The sequence below is a fragment of the Cnephaeus nilssonii genome (genome assembly GCF_951640355.1).
Source record: "Cnephaeus nilssonii genome assembly, chromosome: 6".
NCBI classification, from domain to species: Eukaryota; Metazoa; Chordata; class Mammalia; order Chiroptera; family Vespertilionidae; genus Cnephaeus; species Cnephaeus nilssonii.
In genome coordinates this window covers 33405911-33430178 of record NC_137077.1, presented here as the reverse complement: position 1 = coordinate 33430178, position 24268 = coordinate 33405911, and the positions used below count along the sequence as shown (strand labels likewise).

Here is a 24268-nt window from a genome sequence, read left to right as displayed (position 1 = left end):
TTTCTCAGATTGCACTGGACAGAACAAGAAATTCAATTCTTAGGATTAAAAAAAAAAAAAGCAATAAACCTCCTTTGGATTCCAAAGAGGGAAAGACATGATGGTACTAGGGTACTTAAAACACTTAAAAATAACAAAAGTACTAATCTGGAGAAGGGCAATTTCTAGATTTCTAGTTTAGTCTTCATAAGTAGGACTGATTCCAACCAGTCTCCCCCTTTATCTCCCTGTTCACTCTCTCCTGCTTCTTGGGTAACCAAAAGTCCCTCATTATTACCCTTTGATTAGTTGTCCAAAGGCCCCAACCAATCATTCCCCCCTCTGTCCCATCACTAACAATGAAATTGTGCATCCAAGAACATTTTTTTCTTCTTCACCAAGTCTTCCTCATGTTTGTTAGAGTCACTTAAGTCAGTAAAATATTAAGGAGAGAGGGGAATAGCATGCTAACTAAAGCACATTAAATTAATCTCAAATTGGTAATATAAAATGAGATAATTAGGGCAAGAGAGCTTTTCTATTGCCCTTCCTTGTACTTTCTTTTAAATATGTTTTTCCTGATTTTTAAAAATTTATTTTATTTTATATTTTATTTTTTTAGAGGGGGGGAGAGACGAAAACATCGATGAGAGAAAAACACTGGCTGCCTCCTGCATGCCCCCTACAAGAGATCAAGCCCGAAACCAGGGCATGTGCCCTGACGCAGAATTGAACGAGGGACCTCTTGGTTCTTGTGTTGATGCTCAACTACTGAGCAACACTGTCTGGGCTCTACTGTCCCTTAAAAAGACTAGAGTGGCCCTAGCTGATTTGGCTCAGTGGATAGAGCGTCAGCCTGCAGACTGAAGATCCCAGGTTCCATTCTGGTCAAGGGCACATGCCCGGGTTGCGGGTTCGTTCCCCCGTAGGGGGCGTGCAGGAGGCAGCGGATCAATGAATCTCTCTCATCATTGATGTTTCTCTCTCTCTCTCTCTCTCTCTCTCTCTCTCTCTCTCTCTCTCTCTCCCCCCCCCCTCCCTCTCCCTTCCTCTCTGAAATAAATAAAAAATATATTAAAAAATTAAAAAAGACTAGAGTGCCCATTCTCAGGGCCAGGGGGACAAGGGAGTGGCAAGCACGGGTGTAAACGTAAGGAGGCATCATTCTCAAGTGCCAACACTGTACTTGCATGACTCTGAGAGTGAGTGCCCTCGTTCACCCTGTGCCCTGTAGGAGCCTCACTCTCCTTATTCTACAGGCCCTGGGCCATTCTGCCTACAAGTCAAATGGTTAAGAGGCCCCGGTGAACAAGAAGGAAAAACTTCAGCTGTTTTCAAGTCACTGCCCAGGGAAAAACAATTGGTTCTACCTTACCTTCTAATTTTCCACTAATTTCTAGTTCAGTTTCTGGCTAAAATCTAAGCCCTTGGCTGGTGCCTGACCAACTTTCCTAAACAAAAAAGGAATAACACTGGAGAGTGAGAAAGTCTTCTGTTCTCCAAATCAATTACATATCAGTCAGCTATTCCAGGCTATGGCAAGCCAGATGCATGGGAAGCTACTAGTGTGGTCACAGGAGCCCCCTCATATCAACTTCAATGAGCATCATCACTCTCCCCACTGATTTTTACACTGAAGCAGAGAATAAATAGCTTTATTATCCATCTTAAGACAAAAACAAAAAAGCAAAATAGCTTTAGTTTTATTTTACTTCCTCTACCAGCTATCTTTCATTCTTGTTCCATTTCATTTTCTCACCTCTGACCTCTATTGAGCTCATTCCTGTTAGGCTCTCACCTCTATCACTCCACTAAACTATTTTATGAGGATGACCAATCACCTTCATGTTGCTAAATCTAAGAATCAATGTGTATCACTCCATGTTCCTGACGCACTTTCTTCATTTGGCTTTCCTCCAACCTCACTAGTTAGTAATCCTTCTCAATCTCCTATTCTCGGTGCTTTACTAATGCTTGAGTATTCCAAATCTCAATCATCTATATATATAAAAGCCCAGCGACTGGAATGGCAGAAGGACCGGAACGACCAGTGGCTATGACACGCACTGCGGCAGCCAACCAGCGTGATCCAGGCAACATCTTTTTGAAGCATGAGAATATGTTACATATTTAATTTCTTGAGATTGATCAGCCTGGCTGGCCTGGCCCCCAATCGGCCACCAACACTCCGATCGGGGGCGGGGCCAGCTGGTCAACCGCCTGCCCCGCCCTGCTGGCCCAGCCAGATGGGTCCCCATTGGGATGTGCCAGCTGGACCCCACTCATGCACGAATTCATGTACCGGGCCTCTAGTTAATATATAAGTCCTCTAGTATTTTCCCTGGTGATTTATTCAACTTGACCATAACTTGAAATACTTGACAATTCCCATATTTATATTTCTAGCTCAGACCTCTCTCTGACTTCAACCTCACATTCAGATACCTAGTCAACCTTGCCCCTTAGACATCCAGTAGACATCTCAAACTCAGCATGTCTTAAAAGGAACTCTTGATCTTATGCCCTTAATCTCTTGCACCCACACTTTCAGTAAAATGTTATGTTCACTGTGGTTTTTTGTTAGAAAAGTAGAGTGGATCATTTTTAACTCCACTATGTAGGACTGTCCTGTTCACAACAGGATGCCTGGCACCGGGCCCCATTCACTAAATGCCAGGAGCATCCCTTCAATCACAACCTGCTCTCACAAATTTCCCACCTGCTTAGAAACAGTAGTCTACAAATAAAGCCTATGATCCTAATGCAAGTTTTGACTCTGTGGTTTTATCAAAAGAAGTGTGGTCCTGGCCGGTTTGACTCACTAGTCAGAGCATCCCTTGGACCAAAGGGTCACGGGTTCAATTTCCAATCAAGGTACGTGCCTCAATTGCAGGTTTGATCCCCAGTCCTGGTCGGTCGGGGTGCATGCAGGAAACAACCAATAGACGTGTCTCTCTCACATGGATCTCTCTCTCTTTTTCCCTCCATCCTTCCCTTCCTCTCTCTCTAAAATTCAATGGAAAAAATATCCTCAGGTTAGGATTAGCAACAACAACAAAAAGTGTGAACAATATACTGAATAGCACAAAGTGCTATCCATCGTTGAGTGTGGAATTCTACTTCATTCAGGAATACCCTAGCATTGCCATTGGTTCTCAGCCCAGATAGTCCTCTTGTCCTCACATATTAAGCTTAGATTTCTTGGGGGGGGAGGAGGGTTATGATAGCTGGCAGCTCTGCATTATACATAACTTGAAACCTTGGGAATGCTGCTGCTTTATAAATCCATTTTGCAGTAGTAAATCAGAGGAGAAAGTACCAGGCTAGGAAAGAACACTGGACTAATTGGAAGTAAAAAAAAAAAAAAAGAGTGTAATTCAGGCTCTGAGAATAAAGAGATATATTCACCTATTTGATCTTTATCTACTTGGCTAGGCACTGGGTCCACAAAGATGAGAAGAGTTTTTGCCCTAGAGAATATATTTAGAGGAAGCAAACCAGTCTCCAACTCGGTCTTGGTTTCTTTAACATCAAATCCAAATGTTCAAAGTGCTTTCCAAGTGAAAAATAAAATTAAGATTTTATGTATATGCTTGGAATATGTGGTGGTACAGCACTGGGGAAATACAAAATTAAGCAGGCAAAACAGTACTAGAGCTAAGGTAAGACATCCACATGACATTATTTTATTTTTCACATTAGAATGTAAATATTTCTAGATGAAATAACTATTTTATTAAGAGCAAAAATTACAATTTACATTTCTATTCCTTGATATAGTAAAAAAGATTGAGAGTATACATTCTAACAATCTTTGGAAGCAAAGTGGGGAAAAAATGGCAGTAAATATCAGTCTGTTTTTCTAAAGCATTATTTGCTGTACAAAAAAAAAACACAATCTTTAATTATTTCATCCCCCACACAATTCACATTCTGGTAAGGCAAAATCTGCAAAGAATCTGCCCAATGAAAGTGGCTCGAGCAGCTCACAGGAGAAAATATTAACAAACTGAATGGGACATTGAGTCAACTTGCTGGAAACAGTATAGCTTTTAATGTTATTTATTTATATCTAGTTTTAAATGTAAGAACAGTTTAAAGTAGCAACATCTTTTTGAAGCATGAGAATATGTTACATATTTAATTTCTTGAGATTATACACAAATTATCAAGAATAAAAAGTGTGAGCAACTTTCTGTTTACAGAGATATCTCAAGTTTAGGTTACTCCAAATCATTAATACTTCTACTTATCCTCCAACTACAACTTTGTCTACTTCTAAATAATTTTGATCCTTTCAAGTAATTACCATAATTCCCACACCCAGCTGTACTTGTTTGTCCCAAACACATCATGCTCCTATGTTCCTTTCTAGGCTTTGCCAGGCTGTTCTAGGCGGCCTTCTCCCACTCCTTAAAAGTCTACTCACCTTTGAACACTTGCTCAAGTGATATCCATAAGCAGCCTTCCTTAACCTCTACCCAGTTAAAGTGCTCCCACAGCACCTTCTTCATTCCACTATTGCATAATTTATGACATGACTATAATTAGTTACTACCTGTCTAACTCCCAGTAGATTCTCTGCAAACCTAAAGACAGCAGTACTAGGTGTGAATACAAATGTGCCAATAAAGAGATCTATGGAAGGTGATGGTGAAAAGGCTTTGATCCTTTTGCAAATGATCCAAACCTTGAGGTCTATTACTTCCTCACGTTTTGTAGAATTAGGACTTACTTATAATTTATAAGAAAGACACATTTGGTATGTATATTATCAATTATTCTACCAATTTTCAAGGTGCAGTTAGACTTTTCCCCTAAGGAAGTAAAACAGCTCTACAGCGGATGCACAAATGTTCTTGATTCACACAGTCTACTAGATGCATATAAAAATTCATACTTGAAATATTTACCAAAAAATTTCTCCTATTTAGATTATGATTCATCCAAAAAACAGGAAAGCACAAAGGAAAAACTGCATACCACAGGAGAGTTTACAGGAAAAAGTGGGTGTGGTTCAACAGTATCACTCATGCCTTTCAATGCCAAAAAAGTACTTAATTCAAACAATATAGATCAACCCTCCACTGTAAACTGAGGAACCACATGTGCCGTGAGTTATGATCACCAACTACAATGTTAGTCCAATGGACTATAAAGATCCATTAAGGAAGTATGAGAAGTAAATACATAACACAGCAGAAACATCTACACATAAAACTTACCCAATAGCCCAGCTGAAGTAATTTATACAGACAGAAAGAGAATTAACTGGTGTGAAATTTCCAGATATATTAAACATAGGGACACAATGCTCTTTATCATTCCCAGGGATGCTGGGCCCCACATTCCCAGGAAGCACGATACCAGATGCACAGGTACACACCACAGTCTAATATGAATGGCAGCCAGGAATGCAGTCTGTTCAGCCCTGCCCAGTGACTCTGCAGATGCCTTGTTAATTTCTGCGTATAATTCATCACAAAAAATATGTCTTTACAGTAAGTACATTCTTTTCAAAAAGGTATATAATGAAATATTAGATATTTATTTTTTTAACCTGAATCCATTTTCAACTTTCTGAATATAAATACATTTTAGAAAATCTGTAATAATAATTTAACGTTAACAAAAATTATTATTGTCCTGTAGTTCTTAGAGATAATCATTATTAGTACTTTTGTATACGGCCTTCTAATTTATTGTCTATATAAATATGCTTTAAAAATATGTGATATAAGGATATTATAATTCACACTAGAGGCCCGGATGTGTGCACCGGTGGGGTCCCTTAGTCTGGCCTGTGGGGATTGGGCTGAAACCGGTTCTCCAACATCCCCCAGAGGTCCTGGATTGCAAGAGGGCACAGGCGAGGCCAAGGGACCCCACTAGTATGCATATAAGATCTTTGGTTAATCTCTTCCCACTCTCCCCTCCCGCTCTGAGATTCATCAGCCTGTTTCATGTTTCCATGCCTGTGGTTTCCACTCCTGCATTGAGCGTCTGCCCCCTGGTGGTCAGTGCATGTCATGGCCATCGGTTGGCCGGTCAGATGGTCAGCCGGACTCTTAGGCTTTTATATATATAGACTAGAGACCCAATGCACGGTTTCATGCACCAGTGGGGTCCCTTGGCTTGGCCGGGGAGGGACTGCAGGAGGTTGGCTGGCCAGGAGGGACTGCAGGAGGGCTCAAGGGCGTGTCCGGCTCATCTCTCCCAGTCCTGATCGGCCAGACCCAGCAACAAGCTAACCTACCGGTCAGAGCATCTGCCCCTTGGTGGTCAGTGCACATCATAGCGACTGGTCGAACAGTCGAATGGTCGGATACTTAGCATATTAGGCTTTTATATATGTAGATTATGTCCTTATATAGTTATTTTTTAAGTTACTATTATTTTTCCATTTAATTAAATAGTTAAACAAACTAGATAAGTAGGTGGGTAAACAGGTAAACAAACTGATTCTGTTATTGGCTACAGAGTAGTCTACCTTCTAGTTGCATTATATGAACACTAGAGGCCTGGAGCACAAATTCGTGCACTGGTGGGGTTCCTTGGCCTGGCTGGCAATTGGGGCGGATCGGGGGGAGGAACTGTGGGAGGTTGGCTGGCCATGGGAGGTTGGCTGTGAGAGCACACTGACCACCCAGCTGGCCTGGGGGAAGGACTGCGGGAGGTTGGCCGGCCACGGGAGGTTGGCTGTGGGAGTGCACTGACCACCAGGGGCAGCTCCTGCGTTGAGTGTCTGCTCCCTGGTGGTCAGTGCACGTCATAGCGACCAGTCTACCGGTCGTTCGGTTGACTGGTCGTTCAGTCAACCAGTAGCTATGGTCGCTTAGGCTTTTATATATATATAGACTAGAGGCCCAGTGCATGAAATTCTTGCACTGGGGTGGGAGGTCCCTCAGCCCAGCCTGCATCCTCTCACAGTCCGGGAGCCCTCGGGGGATGTCCAACTGCTGGCTTAGGCCCGCTCCTTAATGCTGCCATGGAGGTGGGAGAGGCTCCCACCACTGCTGCTGCATTCACCAGCCCTAAGCCTGGCTTCTGGCTGAGCAGCACTCCCCCTGTGGGAGCACAATGACCACCAGGGGGCAGCTCCTGCATTGAGCATCTGCCACCTCATGGTCAGTGCATGTCATAGTGACCATTTGTTTCACCATCGGGCCGAAACTGGCTCTCCGACATCTCCCGAGGGGTCCCAGATTGCGAGAGGGTGCAGGCCAGGCCAAGGACCCCACCAGTGCATGATTGGGGCCGGGAAGGGATGCAGGAGGTTGGCCAGCTGGGGAGGGACCACAGGAGGGCTCCAGAGTGTGTCCGGCCTGTCTCACTCAGTCCCGATCAGCTGGACCCCAGCAGCAAGCTAACCTACCAGTCGGAGCGTCTGCCCCCTGGTGGTCAATGCACCTCATAGTGAGCGGTTGCATGGCCTTAGCATATCATTAGCATACTATGCTTTGATTGGTTGAACCGCCAACCGGACACTTAGCATATTAGGCTTTTATTATATAGGATAGATTCTTAACTCTCCCACTGCCAATATTAGGAATTATATAGGTCTGCTTATGTGACATTTTACGTATAGGTCATATGCATGTTTTTGAGTCTTTAATAATATAACACACAAGATATAACATTTCTTTGTTAAATATTAATATTAAACAAATCTTTAGGTCTATATCTGTTTATTTTCTTTATTAAACTGTCTACCAAGAACTACAAAACTAATTTTTAATTGGGCATTGAGTATTTTCTTACTAATCTGAAATAATTCTTTACATATAGGACCTAGGTATTATATACAGAGAGAATACTTTTAGTGATTTGGCATACGCTAAATTTGTTTTATTTTCAATGCAATTATATATAAATCATTCCTTTTTAACCTTTGCTACTGCATTTTAGTTTATCTTTTCCCAAATCCAGCATATATTCATGGGCATTCTCATCTGGTATATTTATTACTATACTTTTATATTAATTATTTATAATGGCATTTTATCAATACAACATTCTTCTGAGCTTTCTATTCTCTTCCAAATATTTGTTTGTTTAATAACATCATACTATTTTTTATTAATATCTAGCATTATATGTTCTCCTACATTATTATTCCTCTGTATATAAGCATTTTGTGGCTCTGATTTTTTTCTATGAAAATGAAATTCAGAATCAATGACCTGTAAAAGATTACTGCTGAGATTTTGATTAAAATTATATTAAACTTACAAATATAAAGAGAATGAAAATAATTAATTAACTGTCTTTGTATCTAGAAAGTGTGTCCACATCTTCCCAGTAAAGTTTAAGTTTCCTTCCTACATGCCATTCACATTTCTCACAAAGTTTAATCTTCAGCATACTTTTTGTTGCTACTATGAATAGGCTCCTTTTTTCCTCATATTTTTGAGCTGGTTATTACTACTATATAGGTCACATTACATTATATATAATGAAAACTTACTACACTCTATTCATTTCAGTTTATCATCTTGGTGACTTTTTTATTAACTATAAAATTTATCCTTTCCAATTCTCTCTTTCAGTCCTTTTTCGTTTCTTAATTCACTATCTTAATATTTCAACGCCATTTTAGTTAGTAGTGATGATAGCTGGTTATGCTGTTAATTCTAACAGAAGATAAAATTCTAGTGTTTCACCATTATTAGTATTTTTGCTATTGACAGCTTGATTCCAATTCTGTTTAAAAAATTACAGATACTTCTCATAAAATATTAACTGAGGAATTTTTTAAACAGTGAGATAATGGGTGATTTTATTTTCCTTTACATTTTGCAAGTGAATGGATTGCTTAGGCTTTCTAAATATACCTTTATACTTTCTAAAATTTAAATTTTGTTAATTGATGTTTTTAAAAGAATTATTCATTTGATTAAGATTCTCATATATAAGATTATTAACACTTTTTATCTACAGTTACATCCCATAACTTCTAATTTTGTATAATTTTTTTATTAGACTAGCCACAAACTCTTCCAATTTATTTTCCAAGTTTCCTGAAATGAATGGCACTCACACCCTTACCTCCTATTTCTCTTAACATTCCTTACTCATGGAGAACAATTTTAACTGCATATTATCTTAATAAACAGTATTTTGCAAAAGGCAAGAGAGAAGCAAAACAAAAAAAAAGCTTTTTCTTTAGAAAAAAAATTCTACTATTTTCTGTGAAAGATAGCCCATCTAAAACTAATATCTGGATACAATTTCTCAAAGTAAACTCATTCTGCTAATAAAAATGATATCTCATCTTTTTTATTTAAGTACACTTGTGCTTAAAATAATAACCCAAAATGACATAAAATAAAAATATTAACAATTTGACATTAGGAAAATAAAAACATTCCCAGATCAGCATTCCATAAAAACCAGATTCCAATACTCTTAACATTAGCCTTGCATTTAACAAATGTATATGGCAATTTTTTCAAATCCTGGTTTGTTTGTTTTTCTTCATTAAGTAACCATATATTGAACCTATCTTGCCACCTAAAATGAATTTGAGATTATCCAAAAAAGTCAACTTCAAATATACAGCTAAACTTTTCTTTTTTACTCTACCAGGGAAGTTTCAAAATGCTAAAAAATGCAAACTGCTACCCATGCTCTAAAAACAGAAATGAAATAATGAGGTCACAATAGATGGCTCCTTTCTTGGAAGAAAAAAAAAAGGATGATGAATGCGATTGGAATGTTTATTGTCACTGAAATTCTTCAGGCCTGGATTCCAAGTACGTGTCTTGATGCAGGTTACTATGACAACTTAAATTACAGAAAATGGCCCCCCTTCTACCAAGCAGTTTTCTCCCCAAGATCATTTCAAGCCTCCTAAAATCTGTGTGCATGAATTACCTGTAACAACAATAAATCATCGCTTTACCAGTTTTACTCAGAAATGTCCCAATCTGAACCAAGAATAAGCAAATAAAAATAAATTTCATTAAGTCTACATGGGACATAAAACCTAACCTGAAAACACACACACACACAGCTTAAAATATAAAATGTGGAGAGTATTTTGAAACTACTCTTCATTACCAGGGGCAAAGTATATTACCACCATATGCTTCATCACAGAAACTATGGGAAATTACTTGCAAGGCCATTTTGAAAGAAATGCATAGAGCTAAATCCTGTTTATTGTTATTTCCCCTCACTAATGGTTTTACAGGAAGGTACAAGAAAAGGGGATTGGGGAAAGTTCTATTTCAAACAGAAAGAGAAGCAAATAAACAATATGTAAAGTCTTATTGTTTTATCCAATCTGTCTTTTTTTAACAGAAAATACGGTTTTGCTCTCATAGTTTCAAATTTATAAACCTAACAAAGATGCCTTGTAATAAACTGAATTATTCTCTATCATCATGCTTTAAAAGAATAATGGCGGGGAAGATTGCATCTTTATGGAGAAAATGTGATTTAGTAGAGATAATCTGATTGCAAGACATTAAAAATTTAAAGTAAGTCCATGAAAAAAACTTAAAGTCGTTTACAGTATAGCAATACCGAGAATTACAAGCTGGTTTTGTTGCTCATCAAAGTTAGCATGTCTAAAATTAGACGCCTCATTCATATAGTCTTGGGGAACTCACATACCCTCCCCTCTATGAGTAAGCTGGGTTACTTCAGTAACCAGCACAGGCAAAAAGTTTTATAAATTTCATGCATAGCTAGCTATACCCTAGCCTAGGAGCCCTTCATTTATGTAAAACAAACAAAACTTAATTTCAAAAGGAAAACAAAGCAGTGTGCTAAAGGAGCCTCTTTGCACTTGAAGTCAAGAATCAAAATCATTTAATTTTTAGTGTACTGAGCCTTTGAGCAGAAACAATGAAAAAATGAACCGAGACCGGTTTGGCTCAGTGGATAGAGCGTCGGCCTGCGGACTCAAGGGTCCCAGGTTCGATTCCGGTCAAGAGCATGTACCTTGGTTGCGGGCACATCCCCAGTAGGGGGTGTGCAAGAGGCAGCTGATCGATGTTTCTCTCTCATCGATGTTTCTAACTCTCTATCCCTCTATTCCTCTCTGTGGAAAATCAATAAAATATATTTAAAAAAAAAAAAAGAAAAAATGAAAACTCTTCGGGAGCAAACTCCAAGCAACTCATACATCTCCTACCTGTATTAGCGGATAACTAGTAGTTTTCAAAAAGAAACAAAATAATTAAATTGTTCAAACTCAATGTACACAATCCCGCAATACTAAACTTGAACTGCAATTCCTTCTTGGTATAATTTAATACTATATAAATCCACCTGAACAGAAATAATTGATGTATAAAAGAAAGATTTCTGAAACAGCTTTATCAGCAATGGAAGCTAAAACTAAAATTTAAGTGCCTATCCAATCATGGAGAGAACTTTAGTCAGTTTAGCTACATAATACTTTTTTTTTTCTTATGCTTCTTTAGACTGTATTACAAAAAGGCGCTACAACAACCAGGGCTCAACTAGGATTTTGACTTATTACAATCAGACTATCATTGACTCTCAACACTAGTGGCCTAGTCCTGGTTTCCTCACCCACAAACAACGCAATAGAGTCCAGAACAAGTGAATCAATGAGAATACAGACTTGTGCTTCCAGAAATCCATTCCTTCCACACAGTCTAGTCATTACTAGAAGGCTCTAAGGTTATACTTTTTTATTCCATGGGGGAATGAATATATGTGAGACCCCTGAAATTCATTATCTAGGCAAAAATGCATGCACATAACTTTTGCAAATGAGGGACTAAGGAATTTATGAGACAGCATGCTGGTTAGTACCCTTACACAGTTTATTCACTTGTAAAATGTGAACACAGTTTATTCATAAGTATTTCACTTACTACAAACAAAGTCAAATTATTTTCCCTCCTGGGACCAGCAAGTCACTTGAATGTTCAAGAGATAAGAGATTACACACATCAAACATATGAAAAGCAAGTGGAAAATAATTTAGTTGTGTATTCTCACCTCCAAGGATTCTATGTGCCTTTTGCTTAATGGAGCCAACTAGTAACACTACTAAAGAGATGGAAGCTCAAACATAGGATATATTTCAGACTTATTGAAACCTTCTAGCCTTTCACTGTTAAAAATGCGTAGGTCTCTGGTTTATAAGAGACTGTCCATTTAAAGTAGGGGTGGGAACCTTTTTTCTGCCAAGGGCCATTTGGATATTTATAACATCATTCGTGGGCCATACAAAATTATCAACTTAAAAATTAGCCTGCTATATTTGGTCAAACATTTAATTAACTCAACTCTAATGCCTTGGCAGGGCTGGACCAAATGATTTTGTTTTGTTTTGTTTTTTTGTTAATCCTCACTCGAGGATATTTTCTCCACTGATTTTTAGAGAGAGTGGAAGGGACGGGGAGAGAAACATCGATGTGAGATGGAGCCTGCAACCAAGATACGTGCCCTTGACGGGAATTGAACCTGGAACCCTTCAGTTCACCGGCCAACACTCTATCCAGTGAGCCAAACTGATTAGGGCTAGACCAAATGATTTTGCGGGTCTAATATGGCCTGTGGGCAGGACGTTTCCCATCCCTGGTTTAAAGCATTAGTAGAATAGTGTTCAGGAAGCCCAAGAGTGGTAATATAATTTGTAAAATTTTGCCTCAGATTCCAAATTTGAAACCCAATGCTAGCAGCGTCAACCCAATGTGAACCTAGGATTCACATTACAGTGGCAAAAGATACCGCTGTTAACCACATTGACACTTACCTAAATAAAGGGCTTACAAATGACGATTCTTAAGAGTTCACAGTGAATGCAATTCTTAAAAACTTTGAAAAAAAATTTTTTAAGTCCCTGTAAGGGGGACTCTTCTAGGATGCAGTAAGGAGCACAAACTTACAGACTCACCTTGTTGAGCCGAGTCTGTCCTCAAGCGGGAAGCGTGTGAGGTAGTCTGGAGGGAGGGTGGAGCACCAGGCACAGGCACCTGAAAAGGTACACAGCGTTCTCATCGGCCTGGCTAACTTTTATCTTAAAAATGCTAAACCACCCCGTTGTAACGTATCATCATTAAAGAGCAAAAATACACAAGCTTTCAGCTTCAAATAGTTTTCCCAAGAATTTTTCCTCCCCTTGCTGACCCTCCCCTTTAGACATCTGAATTGCAGTACTTGTGGGGTGGGTTTGTTTGGTTTGGTTTCAATTAGTATTTTTGTGCCTTTGGGAAAGGAATTTCAGTTGTTTCTTAAAAAGGTCATTTGGTGGGCCTCGGGTGTTCTAGGAAAGACTTCCTGCCTTCTTTTTCTCCTGACCAAAGCTCCCTGCGATCCCACAATAATTTCTTGAAAGCAGTTTAACAGACATTTGGAAATTTGCCTAAGGACAGGGCCTAAAAATGAAGCTGAAGGAGAGAGTCAAGCTTTTGGTACTAAAAAATACAAACAAAAAGCACGCCACACTTTTCCTTGGTGAGTACAAATTACAACCACTGGGTAGCAAAGAGGTAACTTGGCACCAGTTGTTTGACCACTCTATGGCCTAATGCTGTGAGAATGCGAAACTCTGCCATGATGTTCGAGTTAGAAAGAAAGCCTAAGAAAGAAATCTTGGCTACACGGCGAGAATTGACGCAATTCTTAGGTCTGCTACATTCAGACTATGCCCTTCACAGATGTTTCTGCATTTATTTATAGAAAGGTTTACTTTAGTAACAAGACCATCTTCCTTCAACCATTTTTTTTAATATACCAAGAAACTGAACTACTTTTATTACGAATAGAAAATGCCACCAAAAAGTTACAAATTCTTAGTTATAAAATAATATGAAATATCAAATTAGAAAGTGTAAAAAGAAAGAGCTGGAAGCCCCCAAATCTGATGCAAGCTACCATAAAATGTATGAACTTCAAAGACAACTGAGGAAGGGAGAAGTGAGTCCAGAGCGTCCCCTTCCTTACCTGGGCTCTCCCTGCTCAGCTACTATAACCCTCACTGGAGACATTGTCTCCAAATCTGGTTACTAGACTAACACTTCATATAACTTAATAGTTTTTATAAAATGCCATTCATTTCCGTATTACTTTTTTACATAGTGTTACAGCTGCAGTGCAAAGATGCCTTACTGCATGCTGCCAAGTTTTACAAGAAAAAGAGACCAGCAGTCACATTAAATTTTTTTTCTAATGAAAATGAGTAGGCTTGAAGCCAACTAGATATCACAGAATTCCTGTTTCACCCTCTCACATCAGATGGGCTAGAGCCTCCTGGCTTCAATGGACCTACTACTTATCTCCTAAAGAAGACAGAGGAGCCCGGCTGGTGTGCCTCAGTGGATTGAGCATCATCCCAGTCACCGAGAGATCACTGGTTCGATTCCCAAGTTGCAAGCTCAGTCCCAGTGGGGGGCGTAAAGAGGCAGCTGATGTTCAGGGCATATGATATGCCCTGACAGGGAATCTGTGGCCTCCGAGTTCATAGGTCGATGCTCAACCACTGAGCCACGATGCTGGCCGGACTGCTCTTGAGTTCTTAATCATCCAGAGAGGGAGGGAGAGAGAGTGAGAAATAGAAACATCAATGATGAGAGAGAATCATCATTGATCCGCTGCCTCCTGCACACCCCACACTGGGGACTGAAGTTCAGAAAGATGAGGTGATTTGATCAGAACCCAGTTCCTGCCTTTAGAGAATAGTAGGCACTCAGTAAGTGCCAGGCAACACTGCACAACTCAGAGACTGCTCACAACCTTGTGAAGGTAAAAGCCTAGAATACCCTCTTTGCGGATGAGGAAACTAAGATTTCAGAAAGATTTCTAGGCTCACATGGCCAGCGAATGGTGGAGCCCTGATTTGAACTCAGGTGTTTGCTTTCTTCCTACCAGACTCCCGTCCCAGGGTAGTTCACATAACCCATGCTGTTCCCACTTTTTCCTGCACCTTTCCCTTTTGGGTTCATAAACTGATCCATAAACCATAGGAACTGAAATGCATTGCTAGTCTTACGATATGTCATTAAATGTCATGCAGGAAATCAAGAGCAAAGGAGAAAGATAAGACAAGCAAATGATATGATCAATTATTTTTAAGTAGCCACACAATCATTTTTGTTTAGACCAGTTTGAAAAATACATGTCCTAAACTTTACTAGACCAGCTATCCATTGATTACTTGGATGGGGTCCCCTTTCCCTGGCTAACACTTTAATATCCCATACACCAGAAAGCTGTTTTCAGAGTTTTGATAAATGTTCATCAAATAAATGAGGTGTCTTTATTGAAGATCTGTTACTCCAATTTGAGTCAGCCAAAAGAACCACTGTTAAGTGCATATAGATTAAAGGACAAGATAACCATATTAATAGAAGCTGTATTTTCGTACAGAACACACATCAGACAAATGCAACATTGGGACATCAAGCAAGCACCGAGAAAGGAATAGCATGATCTTTGATGTGATCCAGTGATAAGAAAGAACACATGGCGGGGCCAAAGTTTTAAGAGAAAACATCAAACTGATGGTAATGTTGGGAGAGAAAAAGACCTGAAGAAGAGAAAGGGAAGAAGGTGCCTTCTGCAAAGCAGACATTCTAAAGCTGCCTTTACTGTGGCTCAGAGAGGGCAGGCTCTGCGGGGGCCCGGTGCATTGGCAGAAGAGTTTTGGTAGGGTAAGTAGAGCTGCTCTCTAAGACCAGGGAAATTTAAAAAGTTAACTGGTCTTTAATTTAAATTAAGTAAACTACAAAGGTAATAAAACCAATGAAGTTATAAATAGTGCTTCAACAGATAGTTTTTCTAAACATAATGAAAGGACACTGTTTTGTGTTGTGTGTGAGATCCATTCCCCTACTGTACAATGAATCCCGTCTCATTTCTTACAGTCGCAGCACCTAGCACCCACTTTGGCACCCTCAGTAAATGAAGGTGAAGGATGGCCAGGAGGAGGGTCTAAATAAAGAAGGAATTGACATGCTATTCCATGTGGTGGCAATGCAGGTAGCTAGGTAATACAAATTTCTCTTTTCCTTCCCCCATACAAGGAAGGATTCATTGGGGGATAGGAGGACAATTTTTTAAAATGAAAAAAAAAAATGATAAAACAAATAAACTTGTGGCTTTAAGTTGTATTTTTTTATTAACACAAATGAAATCCTAAATATTGATTTTCCACCACTTACCTGAGAAATTTTTCTAAGTACTAAACGTTACTCTAGTTAACCTTTTCTCAGCTTATCAGCTTTGATTATCCTGCTTTATTGCTGTCAATTAACCATTGTTCAATACTGCTACAAGACGGTAAGAAAATTCCCAACACTGTGGTTAAAGACCTGGCAGTTCTGACTAGAGGTCGTCTGCACGGATGTTCTAAAATTCTCCCCGATTTTTCCTAATGGTCTCAGAGAACTAGTGTTAAAAAGACTCTACCATAACAAAGAGTAAGTTCCAATGTGAGGAAGAGATTCATTTTTAAAATAACACTAATTTCTAGTGACAATGATTTTCATTGTCTGTTTAAAACAGAAGTTGATGGGAAATTTTCAGCATACATTAAAAAAAAGCAAAAAATATAGAGCAAAGATTCTACTACTGAAGTTGAAAAATACTACAGTATGTTGGCACAGTCAAGCATGCTTTAAACAATTATCTAATTCCTAAATTGAGCTGTTTCATAATGTATGTTAATCTTGAATAAATGTCCTCATTTCAGTTCAAAGAAAAGCATAAGCAATAAAGCTACCTTAAGTTGAAGAAAAGAGTATCCTTATGTTTAAACACTATTTCTGCCAGGCACTCGTGCAGATTATACTTTACATATTTCTGAAACCTTATCATTTCCTGTCTTAGTGCCTGAAGGCAGGAAAGTCCTTAGATGGTGTCTGGAGTTATATGTAGTCTACCACAGTTTTTGGTTTAGTTTGGTGTACTCTTTCCCATTGCAGGTAGCATATGAAACCATGTATTACGGATTTCTATCAGTTCATACCATGTTCCAGTTCATCCCAGTTCACTGTCTAACAATGGCTCTAAAAGTCAGGAGTCCAACTTCTGCCTGGCCAATGTGGTTCAGTGGGTGAGCGTCAACCTCTGAACCAAGAGGTCATGGTTTGATTCCCAGTCAACCAACATACTTGGGTTGTGGACTCAATCCCCAGTAGGGGGCATGCAGGAGGCAGCCAATAAATGATTTCTTTCATCATTGATGTTTCTATCTCCCTCTCCCTTCCTCTCTGAAATATATATATTTAAAGGTTGGTTATCTTCAAATGGAACAACCCATCCCAACCTGGTTAAAACAAAAACAAAAACAGTCTACTCCTAAGCCCCAGGTACAGGGAAAATGGCACAAACACATATGGGCCAGTGTATAAGAATAAATAAGGGGGGAGGGATAACGAAAGGAAATTATTAAAGCAAACCGAAGGGAAGTAAGTCAGAATCATGGGAAACACACAGAAGCCAATGGACATGTAATCCCTGCACAATTCAGAGAGAAACTGTGTTAAGAGGAGTGGCCAGCAGAGGTGCTCACAGAAAAGGCACGCTGCCCTGGCATGATGCGGAAACTGGCAGCAGCCTGCACATCACAGGTCCCAGGGGGCACACTGAACCCACGAGTCTCAATGGCCCAGCCTACATAAGTGTGGACCCTGAGAAAGAAGATAACTACTAAGGGCTCCTGGTGGTTAACTGGGCTCAAATTAAAAACAAACAAACAAAAACAGAGGCTAGTAGCCATTTCTAAATAAGGGTCTCTCATGCAAGTTGCACTTCGGGGAGAAGCCTGTACTGAACTGCCTGCCGGCACTGTGTTCCTGCCATCTGAGCCAGGCCTTATAAAGGAGTTCCAGAAATTTTATTTCAACCCATAGGCCTGAGGCATTCCCTGTCCAGTCAGAGTTGTGCAGCTGTATTCCCATCAGCATCTTCACTGACCAATCAGAGCAGCTCCATTATAACCAATCAGGACAGTGAGAACCAAACTGTGAGGATTAGGAGTCCTCATTTGCACAAGACAGACCAATCAGAGGTCAGGGGCGGGACATCTCTCTCTATAAGTCAACTCCCCTAGGCTCAGGGAGCACACTTTCCCTTTCCACTGAAAACAGAAGACTGCATTTCCCATAGGAAAGAAGTCCTGCCAAAGCAGAGCAGGCAGAGTGGGGCAGACAGGTGCAGGGCAAGGCAGAGAAGCGTATAGGAGCAGGTGGAGCAGAGCAGGGCTGCCTCACAGCGCGCTGTTCCACAGCCGTGGTGCTTCATAATTGAGCTGTAACACAACTGAGCTGTTCAGCAGTCAGGCTGTATCACACCTGAGCTGTTTGAACTGAATCAAGTTTCCTTCTTCACTGCACCCCAAATTGGGGGTTCCTGTTGCTGTTGAATTGGTGCCAGGGACCACAAGTTGACGCAAGAAATGTGAGTTCATTCACATTATCTGAAATCAAGGTCCAAAAAGAAAACTGGCCTTGTCTTCTACATGTTCTGGAGCAGCACAGACTCCAGACAAACAGCAAACTCCTTCATCCCAGCTCTGTTGGGAAGTGAATTTGGGATGGTCATAACCTCCTTGACCCTGTTTCACACCTGCAGAGCTCTTGGAAATAAGTGCACCTGGTGCATCATTTTAGTAACTGACAACAGCTCTATGGCCTTAGGAGATGCAGGGTCTTGGAGGATGACGACCTGATAAACAAAAATCATCAGGTCCACTCTGACCTTGGGATGCTGGGGAAACCAGCCTGGATATACTATCTCACCCTTTAAGAGGACTGTGCTACAGGGTCACAGAGACAGGTGAATCAGCTGCTACAAGCCAGAGCTGGAAAAAAATTTGTCTAAACACTTCATTTAATAGCACTTTCTATGGGTCAAGCCACTGTTCTATATATTTTATGCATGTTAATTCATTTTTCATTTTCTGATGAGGCAAGAGGCACCGGAAGATTAAATAACCTATGACCCAGGTTACCAGCTAGTAAATGGCCAAGTCTGTACATGAGCCCAGCCCTGCCTACTGCAATCTGTGCTCCCAACCACCTGCAACACTGCCTCTAACCGGGACTCACAGCTCGCCTTCCTGGCAGGAAGGTCTTCTCTCCCCAAAATTTAATTTTAGCCACCCCTCCCTAAATTCCATATCTGTAAGAGGGGACAAGATCACTTCCTTCCCAATGAAAAAATAGTATTTCTGTGTGAAAATGCCTAACAAACATATGAAAAGATGCTCTATCACATATTATCATGAAAATGCGAATTAAAACAAGGAGATTCTACACACCTATTAGAATGGCCGAAATCCAAAACACTGACACCCCCAAATGTGGGTGAGACTGTGGAACAACAACAAGAAATCTCACTCACTGATGGAGGGAATGCAAAATAAAAGACAGTTGGCCAGTTTCTTACAAAACTAAATATACTCTTTCCAGCAACTGTGCTCCTTGGTATTTACCCAAAATACAGCATAGATCCTTGAAGTTGGGATTGCTACGCCTCCCTTACATACCACAAATTAAATTTGATACAGACATAAGAGTAGTCTAACGTTAACAAGGAGAATGCCTTGGAAAACTATGGTATAGAAACAATCAATCGTGCTTTATATGGTGCTGACAAGTAAAACCCTGACTGCAAGAGCAAATATCCTTCACCAGTCACCCTAAGGCCGTGGTCGGCAAACGGCGGCTCGCGAGCCACACGCGGCTCTTTGGCCCCTTGAGTGTGGCTCTTCCACAAAATACCACGGTCTGGGCGAGTCTATTTTGAAGAAGTGGCATTAGAAGAAGTTTAAAAAATTTGGCTCTCAAAAGAAATTCCAATTGTTGTACTGTTGATATTTGGCTTTGTTGACTAACGAGTTTGCCGACCACTGCTCTAAGGCAACGGTCGCCAACCAATGGTCCACGGACCACTGGTGGTCGGTGAGGTCCGAAAGGTTGGCAACCGCTGCTCTAAGGTGAGGGCTGGGTTAGCCTATCTTCAGCAAAGCAGTGTTCAGCTCAGTCAGGAAGCAGCAAGGTCATGCAGCATACCTGCCTGACTCCACCTTCATGAGAAAGGGACCAGCAACTAAAACACATTACCATTATCCAGTGACCGACCCTGTACTTTCCCACCCAGGAGGAAAGGCCCTATTATGCCAGAACGAGGGTGGACCCAGGAACCAGGACATATGTCACCCTAACAACACACCTTTTTTTTCTCTTAATAAAGCAACTGCCTCAGTATCTCCTAATACTGCCCATAAAAACTACCTATTCCCTGCCTTTTTCCTACTGGACAAAATCTAAATTTATAGGATAATTCGCTAATAATATCTTTCAACATCCCCCCTCAAACGTTGTTTAATGTAGTTTGTTAAAGCAGGTGGTTTGAACGTTTTAATTGACTTTTAGTTATATAAAAACTCACTGAATTAAAATATTTCCTAATTTTAAAAATTAGCTTGAATTTAAATTATTCTTTCAACAAGACTATCAAAACAGTCTGACATCTGCATCTCCTTTTATGCAAAAGTCAAAATCAGGGCATTTATAACTACCGGCCTTGCCTGCTCAGTAGTAGCTGGCTGAGGCTACCAGGTACCAAGAAATCCTCTCTCACAAGCTTAAGAGCTTAATACTACCCCCACCTACACTCCCACCAGCTAATAGGAAGACACTGATACAATTTAAAAACAAATCCATAATCATAGTGTTTTTGATGCTTTTAAAATGATGGAAATCACCCAAAAAATCAAAATATATAACTTCTCTGAAAAAAACTTGAAGATTTGCCAAAAGCTGGTCCACCCACATTTCCTAAGGGCAGTAATCATCAGGAGCTGAGTGGGGACCGCCCCCTTTAGGTAATTCAAGTACTCTCTAATTTGCCATAGTCCTAACCACTCATCCTTTACAACCAACCCACTTCACCCCTTAATGCCATCTGCCTTGCTGTGGTAATGAGTTTGCAAACACTGTCATAAAGCATCTGTAAATACCACCCACTCCCCTGTATACACAGCAGGCTAAACATACCCATGAGAAGCACATTGTGAACCCAGAGCCTCAGGGACTGTGGCTGATTGATCTGTCTGATGTCTCATTCTTTTGCTCACTTGCACTGCTCTCCCTCATCTCTGCTTTTTCTCCTTATGTAGGCCTCATACTCGGAGGCCAGCTTTTCCCACCAGGTCCTTAAGTTAGCTTTCTACAGTGAAAAAAAAAATCTCTCCAAGCCTATTTTCTCACTCATTAAAATGAGTAAATTTACCTTGCAGAGTTGTAAAGATTAAATGAAAATGTGGGTAAAGGACTTAGTACAGCCCTGCACATATGATAGCCACTTAGTTATTTAAGTAAAAAAAAATTAAAAAAAATATATATATATAAAACCAATAGTGAGTCAGTGCAATAACAATAATAATAATGACAACTTTGCCAGGACCGGTTTGGCTCAGTGGATAGAGCATCGGCCTGTGGACTGAAGGGTCCCAGGTTCGATTCCGGTCAAGGGCATGTACCTTGGTTGCGGGCACATCCCCAGTGGGGGGTGTGCAGGAGGCAGCTGGTCGATGTTTCTCTCTCATCGATGTTTCTAACTCTCTATCCCTCTCCCTTCCTCTCTGTAAAAAAAAATCAATAAAATATATTTAAAAAAAATAATGACAACTTTGTTTATGGAATTTATTTTTAGTTTTTAAGTTATAATTTTCGCCCTAGCTGTTTTGGCTCAGTGGATAGTGTCAGCCTGCAGACTGAAGGGTCACAGGTTCAATTCCAGTCAAGGGCACATGCCCGGGTTTCGGGCTCGATCCCCAGTAGGGGGCATCCAGGAGGCAGCCGATCAATGATTCTCTCTCATCATTGATGTTTTTCCTCTCTCTCCCTCTCCCTTCCTCTCTGAAATCAATAAAAATATATATATTAAGGAAAAAAAGAATAGGTAACAAAACTATTACACATACAAGAAATTATAATAAATTCAGTTACATCACATAACCACTTAGTAGAGAGGGGATCTGAGGCAGTCCCTGAGAAGGGGCCTGCAGGACTTCCAGCACTCCCTTGCTGATTTCCCTGTTCTTATTTAGGCAACTATTTCCTTTCTTATAAGGTGCTTTCAATGAAAGGCACAGAAATGATTACAGAGGAAGGGTCTTTCCCACTCTATAGAGGAAGCATAATAGTGTCAACGTAAGAATGTCCAAACCTGTAGAGAATTTTTACGAGTTTATTTGAGCCAAACCTGAAGACAATGCTGGAAAGCCAGATCTTAAATGCTCCACAGAATGGCAGTCTGCAGCTTCTTTTATGCATTTGGAATTAAGGGGGAAATTTAAGGAAGATTACACATAGGTTGGATTATAGGATAGTTAAGATTATGTGTTCACTAGAGTGGTTGTGCCTTCAAGGGGTATTACTTCTGGCATTTCAAAGGTGTGTTAAACTAGATTCACAAGAACAATGGACAGGGCTTAAAAACCTTTCACTAAAGAAGTTATTGGCCTGAGGTGTGACTACGCACATGACCTGCCCAGTTAGGAATTTATGATTATAGCAACCCTTTTCATCCACAAGTTACAGCATTTATTTTTTTAATTACTTTTTTTAAAGCCCAAATTACTGCCCATTTTGTTGTATATATGTGTGCTTTTCCTTAAAATAGAATATGTGAGGGAAGTCTTTGGTTTCCCTTCCCTAAATAGAATGCTGCATGTAATTACATTATTAGTATTACAACATAATGTCCCACCTAGCCAAAACAAATAACAATAATGTGTTCATATTTGTGAGTTAAATAGGACAAATTCACTGGAGACTTTTAAAGACCTGGTATATTTGCTTAAATTAACAGGAGTTGTGTGTGTGTGTGTGTGTGTGTGTGTGTGTGTGTGTGTGAATCCGGGGAAAGGTATTTAGAAAGTTTAATGAAAACAGGAGTAGACCTGGTGAAATCCAGCTTCTCATACCTAATTTTTTTCAACCACCACTCTTTTTCATCTTCATTGTTGAAAGTATTACATAGGTCCCCTTTTTTCTCCCATTGATCCCTTATTCAACCACCACTCTTGAATTTTGCCACTCTGAATCTCAGTTTAAAGGGTCACCTTCCTCAAGAGACCTTCCCTGATTCCTCCCTCCCACCTCCAACAATTAAAACCTGGCCACTGCTTTCCTATGTCCTGCCTACCTGCGATATACTTCCACCACAGCACCGAAAACTGCACCCCAGGCCCCACAAAGCCCGGACAACAGGGCATGGGGGCTTCCTTAGTGTGTCGGTGTAGGCGAAGCCCCCAGGCCTGGCAGACAGAGCACACTGCAGGGCATTGGGGCTTCCTTCACATGGCGCATGGCGGAGGCAGGCAGAGAGCGGAGAGCAGGGCATGGGGGCTTCATCTCCATGGCTGCAGCAAAACCTCCAGGCCCGCAGAGAGCAGAGAACCATGGGAGTGGGCCTAAGCCATCAGTAGGACATCCCCTGAGAGCTCCTGGATTGTAGAGGGTGCAGGTTGGGCTAAGGGACCCCCGTGGACAAATTTCATGCACCAGGCCTCTAGTACATATATAACTTAGTTGTTCTTAATCATGACTTTTGAAAGGCCAATTCTGGCCCAGCTGGTGTGGCTCAGTAGTTGAGCATCAACCTATGAACCAAGAGGTCCCTGGTTCAATTCCCAGTCAGGGCATAAGCATAGATTGCAGGCTTGATCTGTGCAGGAGGCAGCCAATCAATGTGTCTCTCATAGATGTTTCTATTTCTCTATCCCTCTCCCTTCCTCTCTCTCTAAAGTAATAAAAAAATATTTTTAAAAAAGGGAAAAAAAAGAAAGGTCACCTCTGTTGCTCTTGGCAAAGATAAGCAGTATATAGCTGACCCATGAACAATGTTATTTTGAAGCCACCTATATACAATTTTTTTTTCAGTCAACCCGCACAGACAGTTCAAGCCCACATTGTTCAAGTCACCTGTATTTGTTAAGCAAGATTCTTAATTTTTAAAACAAATATTTGAAGTTGTGCACTTAACTTAGTAAGTCATAGTGCTTAAAAATGATTCACAAAATTATTAATTACTTTGTTAACTTGCTGAATATCTGAAAGATGAAAAACAACATTCCTGCTAAATATATGAAGTCACGAATACAATCTCCAATGATAGGGTGGATTATTTCCAGGAAAACACACACACACTCCAAAAATAATCAGTTGAATGAAAGAGGCTTATAAGAAATTAGGCTGTTCCTTAAATGGAGAAAAAATAAGTAACAAGAAGGTTATGGGCAAACTCCCATAAAGGCCAGTTAGTTTCTCTGTGTAATGATTATAGATAA

At 40.2% G+C, this 24268-nt stretch overlaps 1 protein-coding gene across 3 annotated transcripts in view; it reads right to left on the bottom strand.

The window, feature by feature from the left end:
• RASSF8 (Ras association domain family member 8) overlaps positions 1-24268 on the bottom strand; it is a 91718-nt gene that overhangs the window by 54307 nt on the left and 13143 nt on the right. For 2 of the 3 annotated variants that reach the window (XM_079774032.1, XM_079774033.1), the window contains exon 2: positions 12863-12941. The exons of the other annotated variant lie outside the window; for it this stretch is intronic. The gene's annotated coding sequence lies outside the window, so the exon portion shown is untranslated. The remainder of the gene's footprint in view (positions 1-12862; positions 12942-24268) is intronic. 3 annotated transcript variants of the gene reach the window in all.